Consider the following 19,884-nt stretch of genomic DNA (forward strand, 5'->3'; position numbering starts at 1 on the left):
GCGCTCCGGGTAGGGGCGGAGCGGTGGCGCCGGCCCGAAGGCCCGAACCGCGCGAGCCTCGTGTGTCTTCGTTATTTTCGAGGCGTGTCTGGCGCGTGACCGACGGCAGCTTTTACCCCCTCCGACACCGCGAGGCTCGAGTGGCGAGCAGGCCCAGGCCGCCCCGCTGGGGACTGGCTCTGGTTTGGGGCTCGGGGACGTCGGGGGTGCAGGAAGCGGAGGATCCTCCGCGTCTGGGGTGCTTGGCCCGAGGATGGCCCCGGAGGCTCTGTTCGCGTGCACCCCGCCGGCGCCCAGGAGCAGCACCTGGAGCTCAGCTCTCCCCCCGGCGGGCGGCGGCCCAGGGTCCCAGGGTCCGAGCAGTGGCCTACAGCGGCCACCTTCCCACTAGGTGAATGATTGCGCAGTTTCCCCCCTTCCCCGAACTGCCCCAGTTGATCTACCGCTGCCCTAAAGGCAGGTCCCACGCATAGACATTTGCACAGTGACTAAGAAACTCCAGTTTTGTTCGTTTCTGTTTATATTGAGCCTTTGCTTTGTACCTGGCCGGGCACTAAGCACCGCACATGCAGTAGGGCCTCCGCTTGACAGCTAGGGGGGTGGTGATTCCCTCTTTGTGAGTGTGGCTGTAGGATGTGGCAGAGGCCAGATGTGGAATCAGGGCTGTCTGGCCCAACGTCAGAGTTCTTAACCACAGGCTCTGCATATGCATACATACACACAGACACAGGGATTCATCAACGTTGTGACCTCATCTGTCCAGCCCCCATCTCCGCACAGCCCTACCTCGAATGTGAGAGCTCTCCTGTCATATCCTGTCTCCTTTGCCCCCCATCCCCACCCGCAACCTCCTGACTTAGAGTCCTGGCCTAAAATAAATGTTGTATTCAATATTGTTCCGAGCCTCCTGGCAGCCAAGACAAAGAAGAAAATGGGACGATTTATAACCTTGTTTAAAGAAAAAATAAAGCCCATCGGGGTTTTTAGAGAGATGAACATTTCTTTCTCTGCAAGTTTTATAGAAAATTTAAAACTTGGCTTTTATGGAGGTCAACTGCTATATCACAGATGAGGAATCAGGCCCAGACAGGTTAAGTGATTTTCCCCAAGGTCATAAAGTTCGCTGGAAGAGCAAGAACTGGGGTCCAGTCCAATCAATTCCCAGTCCAGTTTCCCATTCTTACATGAGCAGGTTCGAGTGGATTTCTCAACAGTGAAATAGTTATGTTTGGTGGTCCCTCCATCGCCCACTATAAATTGTTGAGCCTTGAATGCTGTCGGCCCCTTTCTTTGCCCTCAGTTCCCAGTGTTGGGCTGGGCTGTCATTGTGGATGTCTGTAAATATTTGATAAATGAATATGCGGTTCTGAAAAGGCTGAGCCTGTGGTTCTTGGAGACGGGGTGGTGGTGAAGGGAGAGGTTCTAAGTTGAGTTTTTTGAAGGGACTTGGTTTTTTGAATGTTGCATTCTGGAGCCCATGAATTCCTTAGACCTCTTTCTTTTAGCAAATGGTGTGACTTGAGTTCTTTCCCTTTTGGCAGTGGTCTGGCTCTTAACCGCCCTGTCCCATTGTTGGGTATGTGGGAAGGAGTCATTTCTCTCCTTCAGTGGGAGCTGGAAGTCCCTTTGGGGTAACTAGGAGGGTTTCCCCTTTACACCAGCACAGTCACCATGAGAACGTGGACCTGTTCTTTTGTCTTGGGGTGGAGAGCCAGCCTTTCTAGGCCAGCCCAGTTTTGGTTCCTGTGGCTTAAGTAGCTTACCATGTCCCCAGAACTTAGACAGGTTACTACGTTTACAAGGGTAGCCAGCCTTTGACCCTGACATGATACTTACAGGAGCTAAATAAATTTAGTGAGCCTGCCACAGACCAGATTCTCTGGAAATTTGTACCAGAAAGTTGTCATCCTTGGGTGTGGAGAGGGGGTCTCCTTCTTGGTGGGGAACCCCTATTGGCAGAAAGGCTCCGACAAACCCTGGCTGAATCCTGACCACCGTCTCTGGGCCCACTGTGGCCAGGCAAAGCAGGGTGGAGAGCTGAGGCCAGTTTATAGCGAAAGCCCCAGCTGTGGAAAAAAAACAGGGTTCAGCTCCCCAGATTAGCTACTGTCTACAAGGATTAAAGGCCCCAAATAATGGCTGGCCTCTCCCCTCCTCCGTGCCAAGGGAAGACATGTAAATACAGCCGCACGCCAGCTTAGGCAGTAGATGTGTATAAATCGAATTTAGCAAATCAGATCATGGTTTAAATGCACTATTTAAAGCAGTCCTGCAGTGAAGCCTTTTACAAAGGGAATAATCATTTTGTGATGCTAATCATCGGCCTCCAATTTATCTCCTTTGTAAGTTCAGATGTTGGTGCACTGGGTGTTCTGAAATTGGGGCGCTCTTGTGTGGGGCTCTGGTGGTGGCTGTCTGCCTTCTTTTCTTGACCTCTCATTTTAAATGGGTGCATGTTCTGGTCCCACTGGGGGCCTCGGGATGCTTGTCACTTAGCCTGATAGTTCTCATCCATCTCGCTCATCTTTTTATAATCTGATAGAGCCCACCCTTCAGCTGCTCCTGGCCCCTTTTCTGAGATTTGCACCCTTCCTGGGGGGAGGGGGCAGGGAGATACAGGCCCTGCTGTTCTCAGGGTATTAGAACCAAATGCCTCTCTGATCTGAACCTTCTTTTGTTTCTCTGAGTTTCTGGTACCTCTGATGCTGCTCATAAAGGAGAGCTTCAAGTCCACTAGATACACAGCAGCCTCTGAATTTAGTAGGTGAATTAAGTACAGACACCCACTGGCTGAATAGGCTCTGTCCGAAATACTCTCCCCATTCACAGCTATATAACTAGGCCTGGATGTTAAAGTGACTTTTCCCACAAGTTAAAATCGGGACTCAAAGGAGAACCTGTCTCCTAATTGCTATAAAAGTGTTTTATACACTGAGCTGTAGTGCCTTTCTTTGCAGAGAAAATATAATAAGAGACCATCTGGGTGGGAGAGAAAGAATGAAGGGAAAGAGATGGATCAGAGTGGAATAAAGGAAGTGGGCAGGAAGCTGGGGGGGGGGTGGTGGGCGCGAGGAGCCTGACCTTGCTTAGCTCACAGGCCCTGATATAGTGTCTTTGTCAATGCTGCCACTATTGGCGCGTTCCTCGGTAATTATGACTGTGTGTTGGCATGGCGACTCCGAGTAAGAAGCACTGGGTAAATGCACGACTTGTTCTTGCCTTCTAAAGCAGAGAGGAGCTTTTGTGGGTAGTTCCTCCAGGGAGACGCGGTAGAAAATTCACCAGACCCAGTGCCGGAGCGTGGGTATTTGCAGCTTGAAGGAGCCGGGTGGCCCTGGACTGGGGGCGGCACACCCTCCTCCAGACCTGCCTCCGATGCAGAGGTCAGGCTGAACCTCCCTCCTATTCCTTTCCGTTGGTCTTTGTTCCCGAGCTTGTGATGTCAAGTACACCCATCTCTCCTCCCCTCCAGGTTGCCTGTTCCAAACAGGTCTGTGTTGCACCCATCCCCCCGAATTTGATGTATCGTAAACTCATCTGCCTCGTGGGTGAGTATTAATCTCGAGGTGGAGAGGAAAGGCTGATGGGCCCAGCGGTAGGGATGGAGTCTGGGGCTTCCCTTCCGACCCTGCTCCCCGCTCCTTAGAGGTACTTGGGCCACCTCCTCTTCTGAAAGTGGGAGAGGTTGCTGGAGTTCAGAGTTGGGCCCCCCCCCCCACCCGCTGCCAGCCACTGCTGATCTCATGATATGTGGCCAGCACAGCCAGCCAAAATGTTGGTACCGGGTTAAACAAAACGGATTATTAAGATTAGTTTGATCTGTTTCTTCTCACTTTTTAATGGGGCCTCTAGGAAATTTAAAATGATACATACAGCTCATATTTTATTGGTCTAGACTGGAGAAGTGAGATCTCTCCCAGGCCTGAAGTTCAGTGGCGAATCTTGGTCTATCCCTGGCCAAAGAGAGCTCTCTGTGTAGAAGGCCATGGAAATGCCAGGCTGGGGGCCCCAGGAGAGGCGCGGATCCTATGGGGCCTTTAGAGGTACCTAGTACGGCCCCTTAAGAGGGGTTACCCCACAGCCCTTGGAGACAGAAGTCTGTGAACCTACAGGCGGGAAGAGAACCAGGCATAGATGTAGGTGACAGGAGTAGTGTCCTGGGACAGAGCACCTCCCCACCCCCCATCCCTGTGCTTGTAGTGATTTCATAGTGTCTCAGATGTGTGGAAACCACAGCACATGGGAAGGTAGCTGCGTGTCCCCAGTTCACACCAGACCCCCTTTAGGCAGGCTTCCTTTGGCCTGAGGGCTCCTCGTTGCCCTCCCCCTGCCCCCCAGGTCCCTCCTCCCCTCGGCCATGCTGCTGGGTGTGAGCCCAAACTTCTGGGATGCGCCTTGGCTCAGAGCCAGTGTCTTCCTCTTCGGTAGGCCTCCTGCCCTGGCTCCCTGCCAAGCCTTGAGTCTGCAGAGAGATTTTCTGGGGAGGTGCTGGGCTCGTCCTGCTGTCAGAGGGCAAAGGGGCCTTCTCGCCTCAGAGGATTCCTGGCCAGCCTTGCTTCCAGCCCCCTTGCCCTGTCAGAAACTCCAGTTTCCTGCCCTGGAAACCGTGGACTCCGTTAACGGTCTCCCGGCCTCAGTAAGCCTCGAGTTTATGAAAAGACAGCTCCTCACAGGAGCCTGGGAGGTGAGGAGTGGGCAGCCAGGAAATCGTAATGAGTCATGATAATGGTGACAGGCGCCATTTATTGAGCACTTATGCAGTGCCAAGTCCTGTGCTAGTGTTCCGCACGCTTGATCCTCTTTAAGGCCTGTCTCTTTGGGGAGCAGCAAGAATGGTAAATGTAACCTAGAGTGTACCCTTCTTTTCTAAGCCAGATGGCATGGGACAATTGCATGGGGAATGGTTCCCAAGCTACAGCCCTTGGCTGGGTGGTGGTCTGAGTCCCCTGGGCGCCCTCATCTCCCAAGGAGTCTGCCTGGGCTTCGGGGAGCAGCATGAGCACCTCTGGGTTACTACAGGGTCGCTCTGGAGCACCTCCTTCTTTGCGCTGGCAGTGCGCCCGGAGAGCCTGTGTAGGAAGGCTCAGTGCTGGGGGCTGGCGAGGCACTTGGAGGGGTGAGAAGTGTCCCACCCAACCCTGGCTTTCTCCTGATTGTCAGTGTGGACTATAGCCTGGCTGTGCCTCAGGGGTTGCCCAAGGTCTACGAGTCTGCCCATGGTGCCAAGGGATTATACCTGCCCAGGGCGAGGTTGGGCCTCTGCTTTCTAGAACGTTACCTCCCCCTGAGATAGCACTGAGTCTTCTGGAGGAGGGAGAGGGATCATGTTCCCTGTCCAGTCTTGTCTGGTGCTTAAGCAGAGAATGCGGGACCTTCTTCCCATCCCCGGAGTTCGGTGGCTCAGGATAGGAGAGGTGGTGGGTGCTCCCGTGGGCGTGTCACTTCCTTGGGGAGTGCTGGGAGGCCGGTAATAAAGAGAGGAGAGGCTCACGTGTACAGCCACCCCTTCCACATGGAGCCTGCAGCCTCCTTCATCCCCTTTTTAGTTGTTTCCAGTCCGTTTTCTCTCTCTTTCACCATCAGATTGCAGGCTTCGAGATCGTGGTGATATGAAGCAGTGCGTGCGGCCCAGTGGGTGTCATGGGTCTGTCTGATCTAGTTCAGACCTTTTCGGGCACATTAGCTCACCTCTCTCTGAGCCAGTGTTCTCATCGATAAAATCGGGGATTAATACTGAGCTCGCGGCACTCAGGAATGTCAGTTTGCACCCTCCTTCTGGGGCTGTTGGGGAATGGGTGTGTGTGTGTTGGGGGTGGAGGTGGGCTGGGCGTGCCTGAGCCAGCACGGCTGTGCCGTAGGTGACCATCTCCCTGGCGGGCTGCACATCAGTAACGTATGGAGGCGCAGGGAAAGCCACCAGCGACAGATGGGGCTCAGCTCTCCATCAGCCGCTGGAGTTAAGTCATGGTGTTTACTGACCATATAGAAGCTCCAAGCTCCAGGACAGAGAGAAGCCCAGGAGCACCCCACACCTGCTCCCTGACCCTTCCAAGCAGAAACCAGCCTAAGAAGGCACACAGTCAAGAGGCGATGGCTTGACTCAGACTGTGGGAGTTAAGAGAGGAGGAATGCGTTTGGAGTGGTGTCATCGGAGAAGGCTCACTGTACCCAGACAGGTCTCCCGGGCTGAGCGGGGGAGGGACTCCCCGACAGAAGTTTGGGGATGGAGCAGCAGGGTAGACTCGTGCAGGACCGGGCCAGAAACCTGAGTACAGAAGCAGGTCAGATGGTGGAGGCTGAGAGTATCGGGTGGAGGGCGGCTAAGGGAGCTGGTCTGGTCACCACGTGCGAGATCCGTGTGGGAGGCTGAGGCCGAGCAGGGACCCACCCTGGCCGCTCGCCTCTGATGGCTCCTGGCCGGGATTTCGGCCCCTCTGGACTAGGCCATGGAGCCATACCTCAGTCTGCAAGGGAAGCACGGAGCTCAGGAATTGACAGTTTTCCCGTGCCAGGCTGTATTTTTTCTATTGCATTCACTTATCCGTTCAACATTTGTTGATGGTGCGCTATGTGCCAGGCTCTGGGCAGTGCCTTGGGGATACAGAGAAGCAAACCCCAGTCCCTTGCTCAGCATGTTAAACTTGTGTGATACGGAATTTTATCTGACCATCCAGGATGGGAAGGCGGTGCTGGGGGGGTGGGGGTGGGGACCGTTCTCACCAGTTCTCAGCTTCCTGGCTTCCCAGCGCCAGGGGCCTCAGAGGGCAGGGTCAGAGGCCGTTTCATGCTTTGCCTGGGGTGACCTTGAGTTGCCATGTAGCCCAGGCTAGAACTTTCCTTTTCCAGATTCCATTGGTTCTTTACGGAACTGTGATATCTCAATTGCCTTTTTCTTTATTTGAGGAATAGCTTTGATCTTAGGAATCGGCATAGCAGTAACCTACTGAGATTTGTGCGTGAGGTTGGTAAGGAACATCTTAACTGCAACCAAGTAATAAATTACATCTGGGTGAGTGTACCTACGAAAGGTTTCTCCTCCTTGGAAGAAACCAGATAGTGGGTGGGGCATCCAAGCCAGAATCCTCTCCTGGTCCTGCTCGGACGGGATCCTGAGCACAGTGACTGGTGGGCGAGCCTGCCTATAGCAGCAGTGGGCACCCGCTGCCTCCTCACAACACATCTGGAGTTTGGAAGAGCCCTCCATGTAGCCCCCAGGCTGGGGCCCGCCCTGCAAATGGATCCACTAGCCCTCACAGCCAGACTGCAGGCTCTGTCATTCTGTCACTTTGTCCCTAGGAGCGGGAAGGCCAAACAGGTTTTATTTTATGATTGCTGTTACTTTGGTGGTTTTCTTGTTAAAGTCAGTGTGTGTGTGTGTGTGTGTGTGTGTGTGTGTTTAAAGAGAGAAAACTCTAGAACTTACATGGTATTTTTGGTTAAAGTACTCGTCAGAGATGTAGGAGGGACCATGCCACCTCCATCTGCATGGAGGGTGGCTCCGGGTCTTTGAATGGAGCCCCAGGTCCTTGGCCACTAGAAGGCTCTGCGTGGAAGTTATCTTCCCCTCGCCTTCTGTAGGCACCAGCCACCTGCTACCGATGGACTAGGGCGGGCGAATGTGAGGCAGGCTTTCCTCCGTGGGCAAGAAACAGGTAGTGAGATACAGAACAGTTCTGGACTCTGCTTCCGAAACCCTCCACCTCTCCTCCCCGGGGAACTCAGAGACGTTCCGGAGAGTGATTTCCCAGGAAGATGCAGTGAGCGACTGGACAGATGGATATCCAGATGCTGGCAAGGAGCGGGCCTTCCCTATGCCGGGGTGGCCTCCGCACCCTTCTAGCTACCCTGTGCAGCTTTTTCAGAGCCCTCTGAATGAATGTCACATGCACAGAGACTGGGCTTGGGTTTACATTTACACAGCAGTGCTTCGGTGATGAGGCTTTGAGGCGGACGTTTCCTGCAGGACAGAGTGCGCGCCTAGTCGGGCACCCCCTGACACCCCGCCGGAGAAGCCAAGAGTACGCTTGTCCCGTTTCCCATTGTGTCCTCTCATGTTCCTTCTGTCCCCTCCAGGACACGTTCCAGAATCCGAAGACCAGGAACAGAGAAGCAGGAGCCCTGGCAGAAGCGTCCAAAGGTGTGTGCTGGTCTGATGCAGGCCGTGGGCTGTGCGTGTGTAGGCGCATGCGTGTGTGCGAGCGCGTGCGCATCCACAGTTCGTTCCAGATGCTGCTCCAGACTCTGCGCGCCGGAGTTAGGTGGCTGTAGACAGGCGATCCGAGGTTGATCTGGGTCTTGGGTCATCTCGGGTTTTGTTGTTGTTGGGTTTTTTTTCCTAATTCAGGAATAGAAGAACCCAGTTTGGGGAGGAAATAAAAAGGAAAATATCCCTGATGGTTCTTGGAACCAGCTGCCTATTTAGGTTGACCTATATGAAATTTCTTCTTTATCGATGGAAAACAGCCATATATCGGTGATTTCTTATGGTTCAGCCTCATGCATTTCCACTCCTCCGGGCCAGTGCAGAGGGGGCCACCCCTTCGCCTGTATCCTTAGAAACACTTTTTACAGGGTCTCTGAGATGTCAGCCATTCATTCGTGTTCCTCTACATCCTATATACCCTGCTCAAAATTATTTCAACTGAAAAGAGGAGACTCCGCCAACCTTTGGGTTCTACTGCATGCAAAAACAATGCCCGCAAGGTTCTACTCTGCCCTGACATAAGCCACGCCATCTTAACATGCAGGATAGTTACTATGACTCTGCACACCTGTCTTTCATATTAAAGAAAAAAATCCCTCAGGGCAGTCCAGACAGCCCTGGCTTAAAAGCTGAGACCAGGTCCCAACTTTTCTGACTCATGAGGCCTCTGCTTCCATCTGGATGCCTGGGATGGTGTTGGCACCTCACCTCCCCTGTAGTCCATGGTCCCAGGAGACGAGTAGAGGAGGAGGTCGCCAGGAGCTGGCTCGCAGCCTCTCTGTAACCTTGCAGCCACCCCGGTGCAGGGCGGGCAGCGCTGTGGGCTGTTGACTGAATGCCCTCCCGTCCTGCATTCATTACACTATTGTCAATGTGTGTGTCTGGGGCTGCCTCTGGGTGTGTGTGTTTCTTTTTGTGTCTGCGTGTCAGTGTCAGGCTGTGTGTGTCTGTTTACATCGGCCTGTCTGGGCTGCTCACTGCGACAAGGAGCTGGGGGTTGTTGGTAGGAGGGAAGGCATTTCCAAGCCCCAGATCTGCCCCCCTCAGGGATCTCAGGAGATGTCTCTAGATGTGTGTATACACACACACACACACACACGTCAATGTCACACGTGTGTGCGTGTGCGTGGTTTTCTCAACTGTGCTCATTGTGTGGGGCTGCATGGGAGTGTCTGACCAGGTGTGGTGTGAGCAGCCTGGAGGCCGGTGGGCCCCATCTGCCGTGAGCTCACAGACTGGCCTTCCCGCCCGCCCGGCCCGCCATCCGTCCGTGGGGAGTCTGTCCCTTCGCAGCTCAGGGTCTCCTCTAATTTATTAGCTGGGAAGGAGGAGAAGACGAAACGTCTGAAGACAATGGCCGAGACAGCAGGTCCCACCCCGCACGGCCGCCAGCACCTCTCCCCCACCCCCCAGCCCCGTCTCCTCCTCTGCAGCGAGGAGCTGTGCGTTCACACTGCTCTGTCTGCAGTAAGAAATAAAAAGAACTCCCTCCCCCCCACCCCTGGCCGCCCCGAACCAATCTATTTAAAAACGTGTCTGGCCATGAACATGCAGGGGTGGCTACAGACTGTTGAAGGTGGAGGTTTGAGCCAGCAGACTTTGCTGACTACTGGCCTGGTGGATGCACGGCCCCCCATCCACTCTGGGGCCTCCACCTCTGAGTCCTGGGGTTTCTCCCCAGCTGCCGGCCAGGCAGGGGAGGGGAGAGGGGCCCAAGCAGCTGCAGGGGCTGTGTTAGTAAACACTTTCCTGGGTTCCCATTTTCCTCACCCCCCCCCACCCTTCTCCACTCCCGATGCCCCGTTACACCCCGCACCCACCCAGCCCAGCATCCCCTTTTCTGTGGCTTGCACAATGAGCTCATTGTCCTGGGTGTGATTTGAATAAGGGATCGGCGGGCCCGTTCCCAGCATTGTCCGAGGGGCTGGGAAAAACCCCAGCACAGGCAGGAGGACCAGGCCAGACAGAGACAGATGCCTAAATTAGCAACAAAGCTTTGTGCACGTCCCCCGGACAAGGGCTCGCCTTGTTTGCGTGGACTCGAGGGTGTGGAGCTGGCCGGCTGCTCGCATGTCTCCCCATGTTAATTAGTTTTGCATGCATGTCTGAGAAGGTGCCAGGGGAGCCGTGTTTGCCTTTCCCCGGGAGGGGGACCTGTTTGTGGCCGAGGAGCTGAGCTGGGCTGGGCCTACCTGGAGAGCCCAGCTCCAAGCCTGGGTGGGAATTTCGGCGGCCTCGTCCTGCTTTTCTGTCTCTCTGCCCTTTGGGGGGCCCCGGCTCTGCACCCTGTGCCCCCTCCGTTCTTAACCCACCACGTCTGGAAGTTGGTTAGCTCTGACTACAGGGAACTCACTGGCTCCCACCCAGACCCAGGCCAGTGCCTGTCCATCTGGCAGTCTGTCTCTTGTGACACAGGGCCCCCCGGGACGGGCAGCAGAAGCGGCCAGTCTGGGCTCTCCTCCGTCCCCAAGCCAGATGGCCAGTCTGCTTATCGCATTATGGCCTCCCTTGGCCCCAGACCCCCGCCGCCCGCACTTGGGCCAGGATCTTATTTGGGAGATGAGGGAGAAGCCCGCTTTCAGGCCCTGAACAGGAAAGGGGTCTGGAAGACAGGCATGAGGTAGGTGCTTGCCACGGGCTTGCCAGACGACCCTGGGCAAGCCAGTTGTCCCTGACACCCTCAGTCTTCGTGTTCTCACTGGCAAAATCAGGGAGTTGTATTTCAGGAATCTCTTGGTCCCTTGAAGCTCAGAAAGTCCGTGACGGCGAGCATTTCAGAGCTGTGCTGATTTAGCCTAAGCACAGGGATGGGACCGGTGAATTCTGGCCAGGGGTGATGGAGGCTGCAGCGGGAAGGATTTGGTTCCTGTTGATGCTGGAGTGTGGGCCTGGGTTTGGGGAGCGGGTAGGGAATCGGGAGCTGGCAGAGTATCTGTTCCCAGGCCCTCACAGACACCCCCCCCCCCACCTGATTAGCAGCCCGAGCCCTTCTCCTCCTGCCCCTACCCAGCAGAAGGGAGCCTCACTGCCAAGGAGAAGCTGAAGAGAGAGCAGCTGCTGGCCATGGCCCCGGGTGGGTCCCGGCCGCCCCCTGCAGGCCCTGGCATGGGGGACAGGGCTGAGAAGGAGCGGGAAGCCTGCAGAACTGGGCCATCAAGAGTTTCCAGGTCTCCACAGCTCCTCACAATAATGCTGAGAGGTGGAGAGGGGCAGGGGCCTGGCCCTTTGTGTGCGAGTGCCGGGCTCTCGGGGTCCAGTGACCAGGCGATCTGGCCTTTACCTCACCCAGCCCCGCTGGCCCTGCCCTCACGCCACTGCCTTTGGGTCAGAAGCACCCCAAGCCTGGGCCACCCACAGTCCAGAAAGCCCTGTGCAGAAGCCTCCAGTTCTGTATCTGGGGTCCTGTCCCATCTCACCTGTTCCAGACCCGGTGACACCGTGCCTACAGAAGGGACCTTCTTTGCCTGTGTTTGTGATTTAAATGACTGGGGATGACTTTGATTCAGGAAATGCTGGAGTCTTAGGGAAAAGCCTTGAATGTCCAAATTCCTTCCCCTGGCCTTTGCCAGCCTCCCCTGCCCCTGGCACTTCCTCCTGCTCCCTCCTTGGGTGAATGGGAGGCACCTGGCCCTGGAGTCCGGCAGCCCCTCCCCCGCCAACCAGGGACCCACAGGGCTCCTCTGGGATTACCCTTAGGTGGCTAGGTGGCGCTCAGTCCAGGCAGGGAGGCGCTGGGAGGCAGGCCTAGCGCTCACCTTCCTTCCTTCCTTCCTTCCCTCACATGTGGCTGTGGTCAGCCAGCCGGTCCCCACCGCCCAGCACACGCACTCCTACACACTGGCTGCCACTGCGCCCCCCAGGTCTCCTGGGCTGTCCCGCGCTCCAGCTGGGTGTCAGTAGGGGGAGGACTTCGAAGCTCAGCGAGGAGCACAGAGATTAGAGCTCGTGGCAGGAACAGAGAATAGGGCCCACTGTAGGGGTGGGGGAGACAGACAGGGGAGGCAGGGCCTTGGGAGGCTGCCCGCTGCCCTCCCTGCCCCTCCCCACGCCGCCCTCCCGGTTTTAGCTGCCTCAGCTGTAGCCCTGAGCTCCTTAATCTGGTGATCAGCGCGGTGCTGGGGGGCGGGCTGGCAGCGGCTTTAGGAGGTGACAGGGGATCTTGGGAGTCTCACTCTGCTAACTGAGCGTCACGCAAAGCCAGGGAATCACATTCCAAGCGCGGCTCCCTCCCCGTCCTGAGGCTGGACCCAGCATGAGGGGGTGCCCAGTGGAGTGTCGGGGCCCAGGCCCGGCATGCGGCCGGCGTCCCCTTGTTCTTTGTTCCTCAGGAGGAAAATTCCCAAGACTAAGGCTCTCCAGCCTTTTCTGCGTGGCTAAGGTTTTATTGTTTGGTAGCTGTCCCCACCCTTACCCCAACCTCCAACTCCTCTGGCTCCCTTTTCCAGTTAGAACAAGACATCCCCGTAAGTGGTAGGAATTCCTCCCCGCCCCCCCACCGGCAGCCTGTAGTGGGGGGGTCCAAAGATACGCATTTGTTCTAGAACTAATCAAATACGCCAGGCGGTATGCCTCCCTTGCTCACCAGCTTACAATGAGCAGCCCTAAGAGAGCCCTGGGGAGATGGGAAATGGAGGCAGAGATGCTGAGCACAGGTCCACGTGGGCCGGGGGCTTCTGGAGCACCAGGACAGGTGGCCCTGGCCGGGGACTGAGCCGGAGAGGAGGGACAGAGGAAGAGGTGCTGCAGGCAGAGGCTCTGCTTCCGCCGTCACGTCACCGTGCAGCTGTCCCCTCTAAACTCTCATCTGCAAAATGGGAGTAATAATCCCTACTTATGGAGTTGCAGTGAGGAGTGTTAAGTACTCAGGGAACACTAAATACGGTTCATTTTCCATCTCCCTTTCTCCTGGGTGCGGGGCAGGTATGAAAGAGGAGGACAATGCTGATATACAGAATATTTAACCGCGGGCACCGGCCAGTAGGAATGGCAGCTGGCCCGAATCCTCAGCCTAGGGAGGAGGGCACAGCTGGGCTGGAATAAGTTCATTTGTCTCTGGGTCTTTCTATGTGTCACATGTCTGTTCGTCAGCAAGCACACAGACGCCCCTCGAAGGCAGCTGCTGACAAGGTGGTGGGATGTGGGGATCCCTGGATCTCCTTTGCATGAGGGCAGGTCAGGTCTGCCTGGCATGGGGCGCCGTGGCCGCGCCTGGCAGAGGACCTGGCAGCAAGGAAAGGGCAGTGAGCTGAGGTCCTTCCCAGTTTTAGGCCCTGCCCTGGCCATAGCTCTGCCACCAGGCTCTGGGGACAAGCTTCTGGTAGCCCCTGCCCTGCCTGCCCCCCCTTAGCGCCGCCCTCCTCCCTGTCTGTTCCTCCCAGACGCATCAGACCCATTGCCTCACAGCTGCTTTGCCATCAGCAGGAGAGGATCACGGAGGCTGCCGTCTGGCCTCGGGAGTGGGGCGGTGGCGGCAGCATGAGCACCACTGAGTGAGGCTGTGCTCTCATTCAGGAAGGCTTCTGGCCCAAGGCTCCCCAGAGCCACCCCTTTGCCAGCAGGAGCTCCTCTTACCTGGTCCTTCTTTTTGCCTCATTGGGTCAAGTCCCTGCCTTAAAGGGCCCAGTGGCCTGGTGGAGTGACAAGGGCATGGGAAGAGACGGCCCCACCTAGCTGGAAGTCAGAGATGTGGACTGCAGTCTGTCTTCCTGCGGAATAGTCTTGGGTGAACCCGCTCCCTTTCTGGAGCTGGAAAAGGAGCTTTGGACAGGATGGCGCCTGAGGGCCCTCTCAGCTGTGACGTTTTATAATTGGAAAGTGCTTCCTACTTTTTCTCCTCCGCCACCAGTCCCCCCCCCCAGCCCCTTGGCTCCCAGGAAACCCAACCCGCCTGGTTCCTTTCAAGTTGCCCTGGGATGCAGGGCAGCCCCTTCACACACAGACTACAAAAATGAACACCCAGCTCACTGCTGGCAAGTGATGGAGCTGGGAGGTGACCTGCCCTGGAGCAAGACTCGGGTTGGAGAGCACACTTCTCTGCTGAGTCTGCTCCTGGCCTCTTACCTGAAGCCTCCTCTTGTTTCGCTTTTCTCTGGCTGATGTTTGCCAGGCTTTGCAGTGTTCTGGAGGCTCAGCCCATCCTACTTGCCTGGGCCAGGGCAGGGCCTTCAGGCTTAGAAGCTAAAACGCCCAACAACAGTCCGTGGGGAGGACACCACTTCTCTGTGGCTGGCCCCTCTCCCCAGCGCCCCTGGCCAGGTGGCTCTGTCACGGTGTGGGCATTGGCGTGGGCCGTGGAGTCAGGTGAACATGGACTCAGGGCCTTGTATGGCCAGTGTGACCTTGGGCCAACCACCAACCTCTCTGAGCCTGTTTCCTTATTTCCAAAATGGGAATAGCCACACCCTTTCTCATTACATTGCAGTGAAGCGTCGAATAATACAGGTAAAACACCTTGAAATTATACGGTTTCTCTCTCACCTCCCAGTGCCTGCCGAACCCAGAGTTTCCAGGAGCCACAGACATAAACCATTGTCTTTCCTGACCTCTTGCCTTTGAGTTTCAGGCCGCCTGCGCTGGGGAGGTTCTGACACAACCTTGAGTGAACCCCTCCCCCCAGCCCCGGGGAGCAGAAATACCTACTTTCAGCCCTAATAATACCTGAATGAGATTTATAGGACACCTTCCTCCCCAGAGTGCAGAGCTCCTTCTCACGTATTATTTCTCTTCCCTTTAGATTGTCCTGTGAAGTGTGATGGGACAGCCTCCTTTCAGCGGCTCTGAAAAGCGGAGACAGGAAAACCGCGGGTCCCGCCAAGGTCACAGGATCAGAATCCGGAGCCACGCCACTCCCGGACACTGGGGATCATCCGATCACGCAGAACGGGATTTTGCAGGAGCCACTGCCCTGGCGCATGGAGGCAGCGGCCCTGGGCAGAGGGGCAAGCTCCCCTCCCATCCGTGCCCACCGAGGACTTGGCAAAGGACCTGGGGACACATGCCCTGACCATCCATCCTGCAGGGAGGGGCCTCTGCCTTTGGCCTGTGGGCCGCCATTTCTGCTCTTGTCACACCCCGTGCCTGCTCCCGGGCTGAGGCACTCGGACCAGGCCTCCGGCAAACAGAAGCCCTTTGCCGTCCATATGTCCGCCCCAGAGGACCGAGGGCAGTGGTCTGCGAGGTGGCCAAAGTATGGGGCTCCAGACTTGGAGGAGTTAACAGCTCCCTCTCTCCAGCTGTCCTCCCCTCGGTGCTCCTCTTGCGCCCTCCTCCCGCTCACAGCAGGCCGGGCCTGGGCCTGGGAGCCGGTGGCGCGGTGCCGGCTGCGCGCTGCGCCGTTGCCAGGGGCGCGGGGAGGCGGATCTGAGCTATGCAGGGAAAAGGCCCGGCCTGTCAAAGTGTCTGAGATGAACCGCCGCCGTCCCCTGTGCAGCTGGGCTCAGACGTGTCTCGGCTCTTGTTCTGTGCCTGAGAATGGCGAAGCCCAGTGAGGTTCAAGGGCACACTCACTATTCATTAGTCAGGGGTTCTTGACGTCCAGTCTCTCCCAGGGATGGGATTCCCCCCCTTCCTCTCTCTCTCCCTCCTGTGACACATTCCTGGGTGCCTTTGGAGGACTGCACCCTTCTCTTCCTCCTACCCAACCTCCTCTCCACAGGCCCCTAAATACACTCCCCCCAAGGAGACCAGGCAGGGCAGAGACAATGGCCACAGGAAACCATTCAGGCGGGACTCCAGCCATGCTGGCCCGCCCTCTGCTCCCAGCACCCTTGTGGCCCCCACTCCCCTGTGACTCAGGGTCCCCCTGGGCCACCAGCAATGCACAAGCCCAGACAGAGGAAGCCACTGGGCACTGCCGTTGGGACAACAGGCCCCTTCTGGGCGGGCTCCCGGATCGCATACAGCTGGCTATTTGGGGGCTTTTCTCTACCATCCGTGTGTCTATTTTGAGACGCTCTCAAACACTGTTGGCTGGAAAATGTAAATTATACAGTATTTTCTGAAATGTGGCATTATCACAATGTAAAAGACATATATACTTAGCTGAAAACAAATTGCACTGCTAGGAATTCACCCTATGGTTATACATGCAAAAATTCCCCAAGAAGTCTGTACAAGGCTGTTCGTCAGAGCATGTCTCTTTAAGAATGTAAGACAAGGGAAATGGACCTGTGGTCCGGTCATACTGAGGAATATTAGACAGCCGGAAAAATCACTGCAGCAGAGCCCCGTATATAAGCTGATCTGGGAGGTTGGCCAGTGTATGTGTTGCATGAGGAGAATAAACTGCACAACAGGTAATAGAGCACGATCCTATTTGTGTATATTGAAAAGTCAGTCTTAAGTATGCTTCTATATGAAGGGTTTCTGGAAATGTATATTGGAAGTCTGGGGAGTGGGGATGGACGGATGCCCCCTTCGGTACTGTTATGTTTCTTTTCCATGCTCGTGGAATATTTGTATTGAAACTTTTAAAGAGGCCGTTTCATATAATAGGATTAACTTCTGCTGACCAACATTAGGGTAGAACTCTAAGAGGACGCTGGTGATGTCGCAGGAAAAAACGTCCCGGAAACTGTGCCATTGGCAGGGCTGATGATCACACATCATCGTCATGGCTGCTACTGTTAATTAAACACCTACTAAGTGCAGGGCTTAATATCTCTGGGTCTTGCTCAGATGGGTATCATTATTGCAGTTTCATTGTGCGGAAGAGAAGGTGATCGGTGATTGGTTGGTCCCAGCTCCCCTCAGCAGGGAGGGGGTGGGGTGGGGTACCCTATTTCATGGGGAGTAGACCTTGACCCTCCTCCACCTTCAGGAGCCCTCTACCTTGGAAGCCCCAGCCTAGCCACCTCCCCACACACCCGAACCAGACTAATCTCTGGCTGGGTTGGGGCCCAGGGTCGGGGAGGAGGTGCCCCCCATCCACTGCCACCACTGCTGCCCAGTAAAGGTGTTCCTATGCTGGGGGGCTGTGGGGGTTGGGGGGGGCTTGGCTGATGGGGAATGGGGAGAGCTGTGAAAGCTCCCATGTTTCCTGAGAGAGACCCCACCATGCTGAATGTTGGTGCCCAATGCCAATTGCTTCCTCCGCCTGCTTTGCCCCTGTCTCCCCCTGCCACACCCCTGCAAAAAAGTAAATGGACCAGCAAGTGTCTCAGGAGGTAACAGGTGGCGTAGCTACAGCAATGCCCAGGGTGGGCTATGCCCCCTGCAAGCTCGGTCCAGCTGCTGCAGGAGCTGTCCAGGGGGCCGCCACCCCCACCCCCTGCCCACCTGCCAGGGCCTGAGAGGGGCAGAAGACAGAGGCACCATTGAGCCCGATGGAAAATCCCACGGGGATCTCTGGGGCCTGGGCGATAGCAATGGTCAGTCACTCCAGATCAGCCGTGGGGCCAGCGGAGAGAGGAGGAAAGAAGCATGAATAAACCCATGTTTAGGCACTTGCATGGCTCAGTAGGTAGAGCGTCCAACTCTTGATCTCAGGGTTGTGAGTTCAAGCCCCACACTGGTTGTAGAGCCTTCTTAAGATAAATAAGCGATGACCACGCGAGGAGGGCTGTCATCACTCCTCATGATGTCATGGGCTGCAAGTATTGCTGGGACATTTGTTTTAGGGATCAGGACAACGAGACACAGAAAAGTTAAGTTATAGGTCCCAAGCCACACATGCGCAGTACCAGAACTGAGGTCCAAATCAGGTCTCTCTCTCTCTCTCTTAGAGTTTATTATTTTTTAAGAGAATGCTCATGAGCAGGGGAGGGTTAGAGAGAGGGCGAGAGAGAATCCCAATAAGGCTCCACACTTCCGGCATAGAGCTCGACACAGGGCCTGAACCCATGAACTGTGAGATCACAACCTGAGCCAAAACCAAGAATCATGCTCAACCAACTGAGCCACCCAGGTGCCCCAGAACCAAGTCTCTTTGACTCTAACACCTGTACTCCTAACCCTGAAGCAATCCTGTTTGGCTGGGCCACGTAAAGGAGCGTCCTAAAGCTGCAGTGCCTCTCTACCAACCCTCACACATAGAGACATTAGCCCCTCTTCTGCAAGGTCACCGCAGATGGTCCTTTGCCTGAGGTCCTCCCCAGTTTCACCCGATGCCATCTATCTCCCACAGTGTGCCCAGCCCTGGCCTTCTGGGGCCTTTGTCTTGTCCAGTAGTATAGTCTCTCCTCCAGAGCTGTCCAGGGACAGTAGGATTGTCCAGGTGGGCTTCCTGGAGGTGGTGGCCTGGAGACAAAGATGCAGCTCAGTTGGTCAACACAAGCTTAAGTGATCACTGGAGAGCCAGGGGCAGGGTTCTGGGGGAAGGCCCAGGGTCTCCAGCTGGTACCAATGTGAGTGGGTGGGGTCTGAGGGTCAATTAGACAACCTCATAGTCTCCTGGCTGTGGTTCCCCGACACCCCTGCAGAACCAGCTTCTTCCTTGACCCAAAGGGGCCTAGCAGGAAGATGACGACGCTCCCAGGCTTGCCCCAGTGCGTCCCAGAAGCTGGCCTGATGGGAGGCTCGGGGAAGCTGAAGCCACAGAAGCAGAGGTGGGGAGAGGAGAGACCTCACCCAGTCAGCTTGAATCACTGGGACTTCCAAGGCCAGTTGGTCCCTGGATGGTCCTGAGGAATCTAGGGCAAATTCAGAGAGAGAGAGAGAGAGAGAGAGAGAGAGAGAGAGAGAGGGGCGCTCTTTCTATCCCATGAACTATGCCCCCTGAATCTTCAGACTCATCTTCCCAGCCCACAATGAATAATGTCCATATCTCTGGTCAGTTTTTCTGGGAGAACCTGGGTGAGGAAAATGCGGCTTAGCCACTAGCGAAGAAAACATATGGCGTGAGGGGTGTGGAGGGGGCCTAGCATGGGTGGAAAGAGTGGGGCAAGGTCTTGGGAAGTCTGTCTCCCTGACCCGGGCTGGGGTCCTTTGGGTGAGAGGATGAAGGCGGCTGGCCAGCCCAGGGCCCACCTGTCTAGCCCTGATGGTGGCCATCAGCTGCACGTCCTCAGGAGCGGAGCTTTGGGGGCTCCGGACTGTGAGGCAGCTCTCAAGCCCCTCCTAAATCTCCCTCCGAGTTTCTCATTTCATCCCTCGCCCTGACTCCACAAGCCTTAGTCCCGTTTTACAGACTAGGAAACAGAGTCTAAGAAACATGCAAAGCCACACCGTGCGGAGGGCTGAGCCACACACGGTGTGAGAAGCAGTGGCGTGGGGCTCTGGATCTCATCCCTGTGACCAGAATGGGATGCAAGGGGTTGTAAGTCTCCTGAAAGCCCCGACAAGTGATTCCATGTATGTGCAAAATCACAGCATTCATTGTCACAAGGCCCTTGGACCCCAGATAATAATCACCACTCTCTTGGGCCAGGTACTGTTCCAAGTGCTTGCTCATGTCCCGAATCATGGTTTAAGCCTCAGACGTACATACGCTTAATTGAGCACCGTCTAACTTTCGATTGAACCATCCGAGAGAGTGAGGTCGAGTAAGCCGACCAAAGTGGCCCATGGCGCACCTCGTGGGTGCGGGGGTCGGTGTAGCCAGGGTGGCAGCACAGGCCCGCCCGTCCGGGTGCCAGGCGCTTAACCACTGCCCACACTGCCTCCTCGAGGGTCTCCTGCGCCACCGGCCCCGCCCCACGACGCCAGTGAACTTCTCTCACTCCGGCCCCCGCGGCGGCCGGGCG

At 56.1% G+C, this 19,884-nt stretch overlaps 1 long non-coding RNA gene across 3 annotated transcripts in view; it reads left to right on the forward strand.

The window, feature by feature from the left end:
• Nucleotides 1-16,859, forward strand: part of LOC115302891 — a 33,939-nt gene extending 17,080 nt beyond the window's left edge. For all 3 annotated transcript variants that reach the window (XR_003913698.1, XR_003913699.1, XR_003913697.1), the window contains 2 exons: nt 8,074-8,137; nt 14,937-16,859. This is a non-coding gene — a long non-coding RNA (uncharacterized LOC115302891). The remainder of the gene's footprint in view (nt 1-8,073; nt 8,138-14,936) is intronic.
• The last annotated feature ends 3,025 nt before the right edge of the window (nt 16,860-19,884 follow it).

Source organism: Suricata suricatta, chromosome 9 (assembly GCF_006229205.1).
Source record: "Suricata suricatta isolate VVHF042 chromosome 9, meerkat_22Aug2017_6uvM2_HiC, whole genome shotgun sequence".
Taxonomy (NCBI): Eukaryota; Metazoa; Chordata; class Mammalia; order Carnivora; family Herpestidae; genus Suricata; species Suricata suricatta.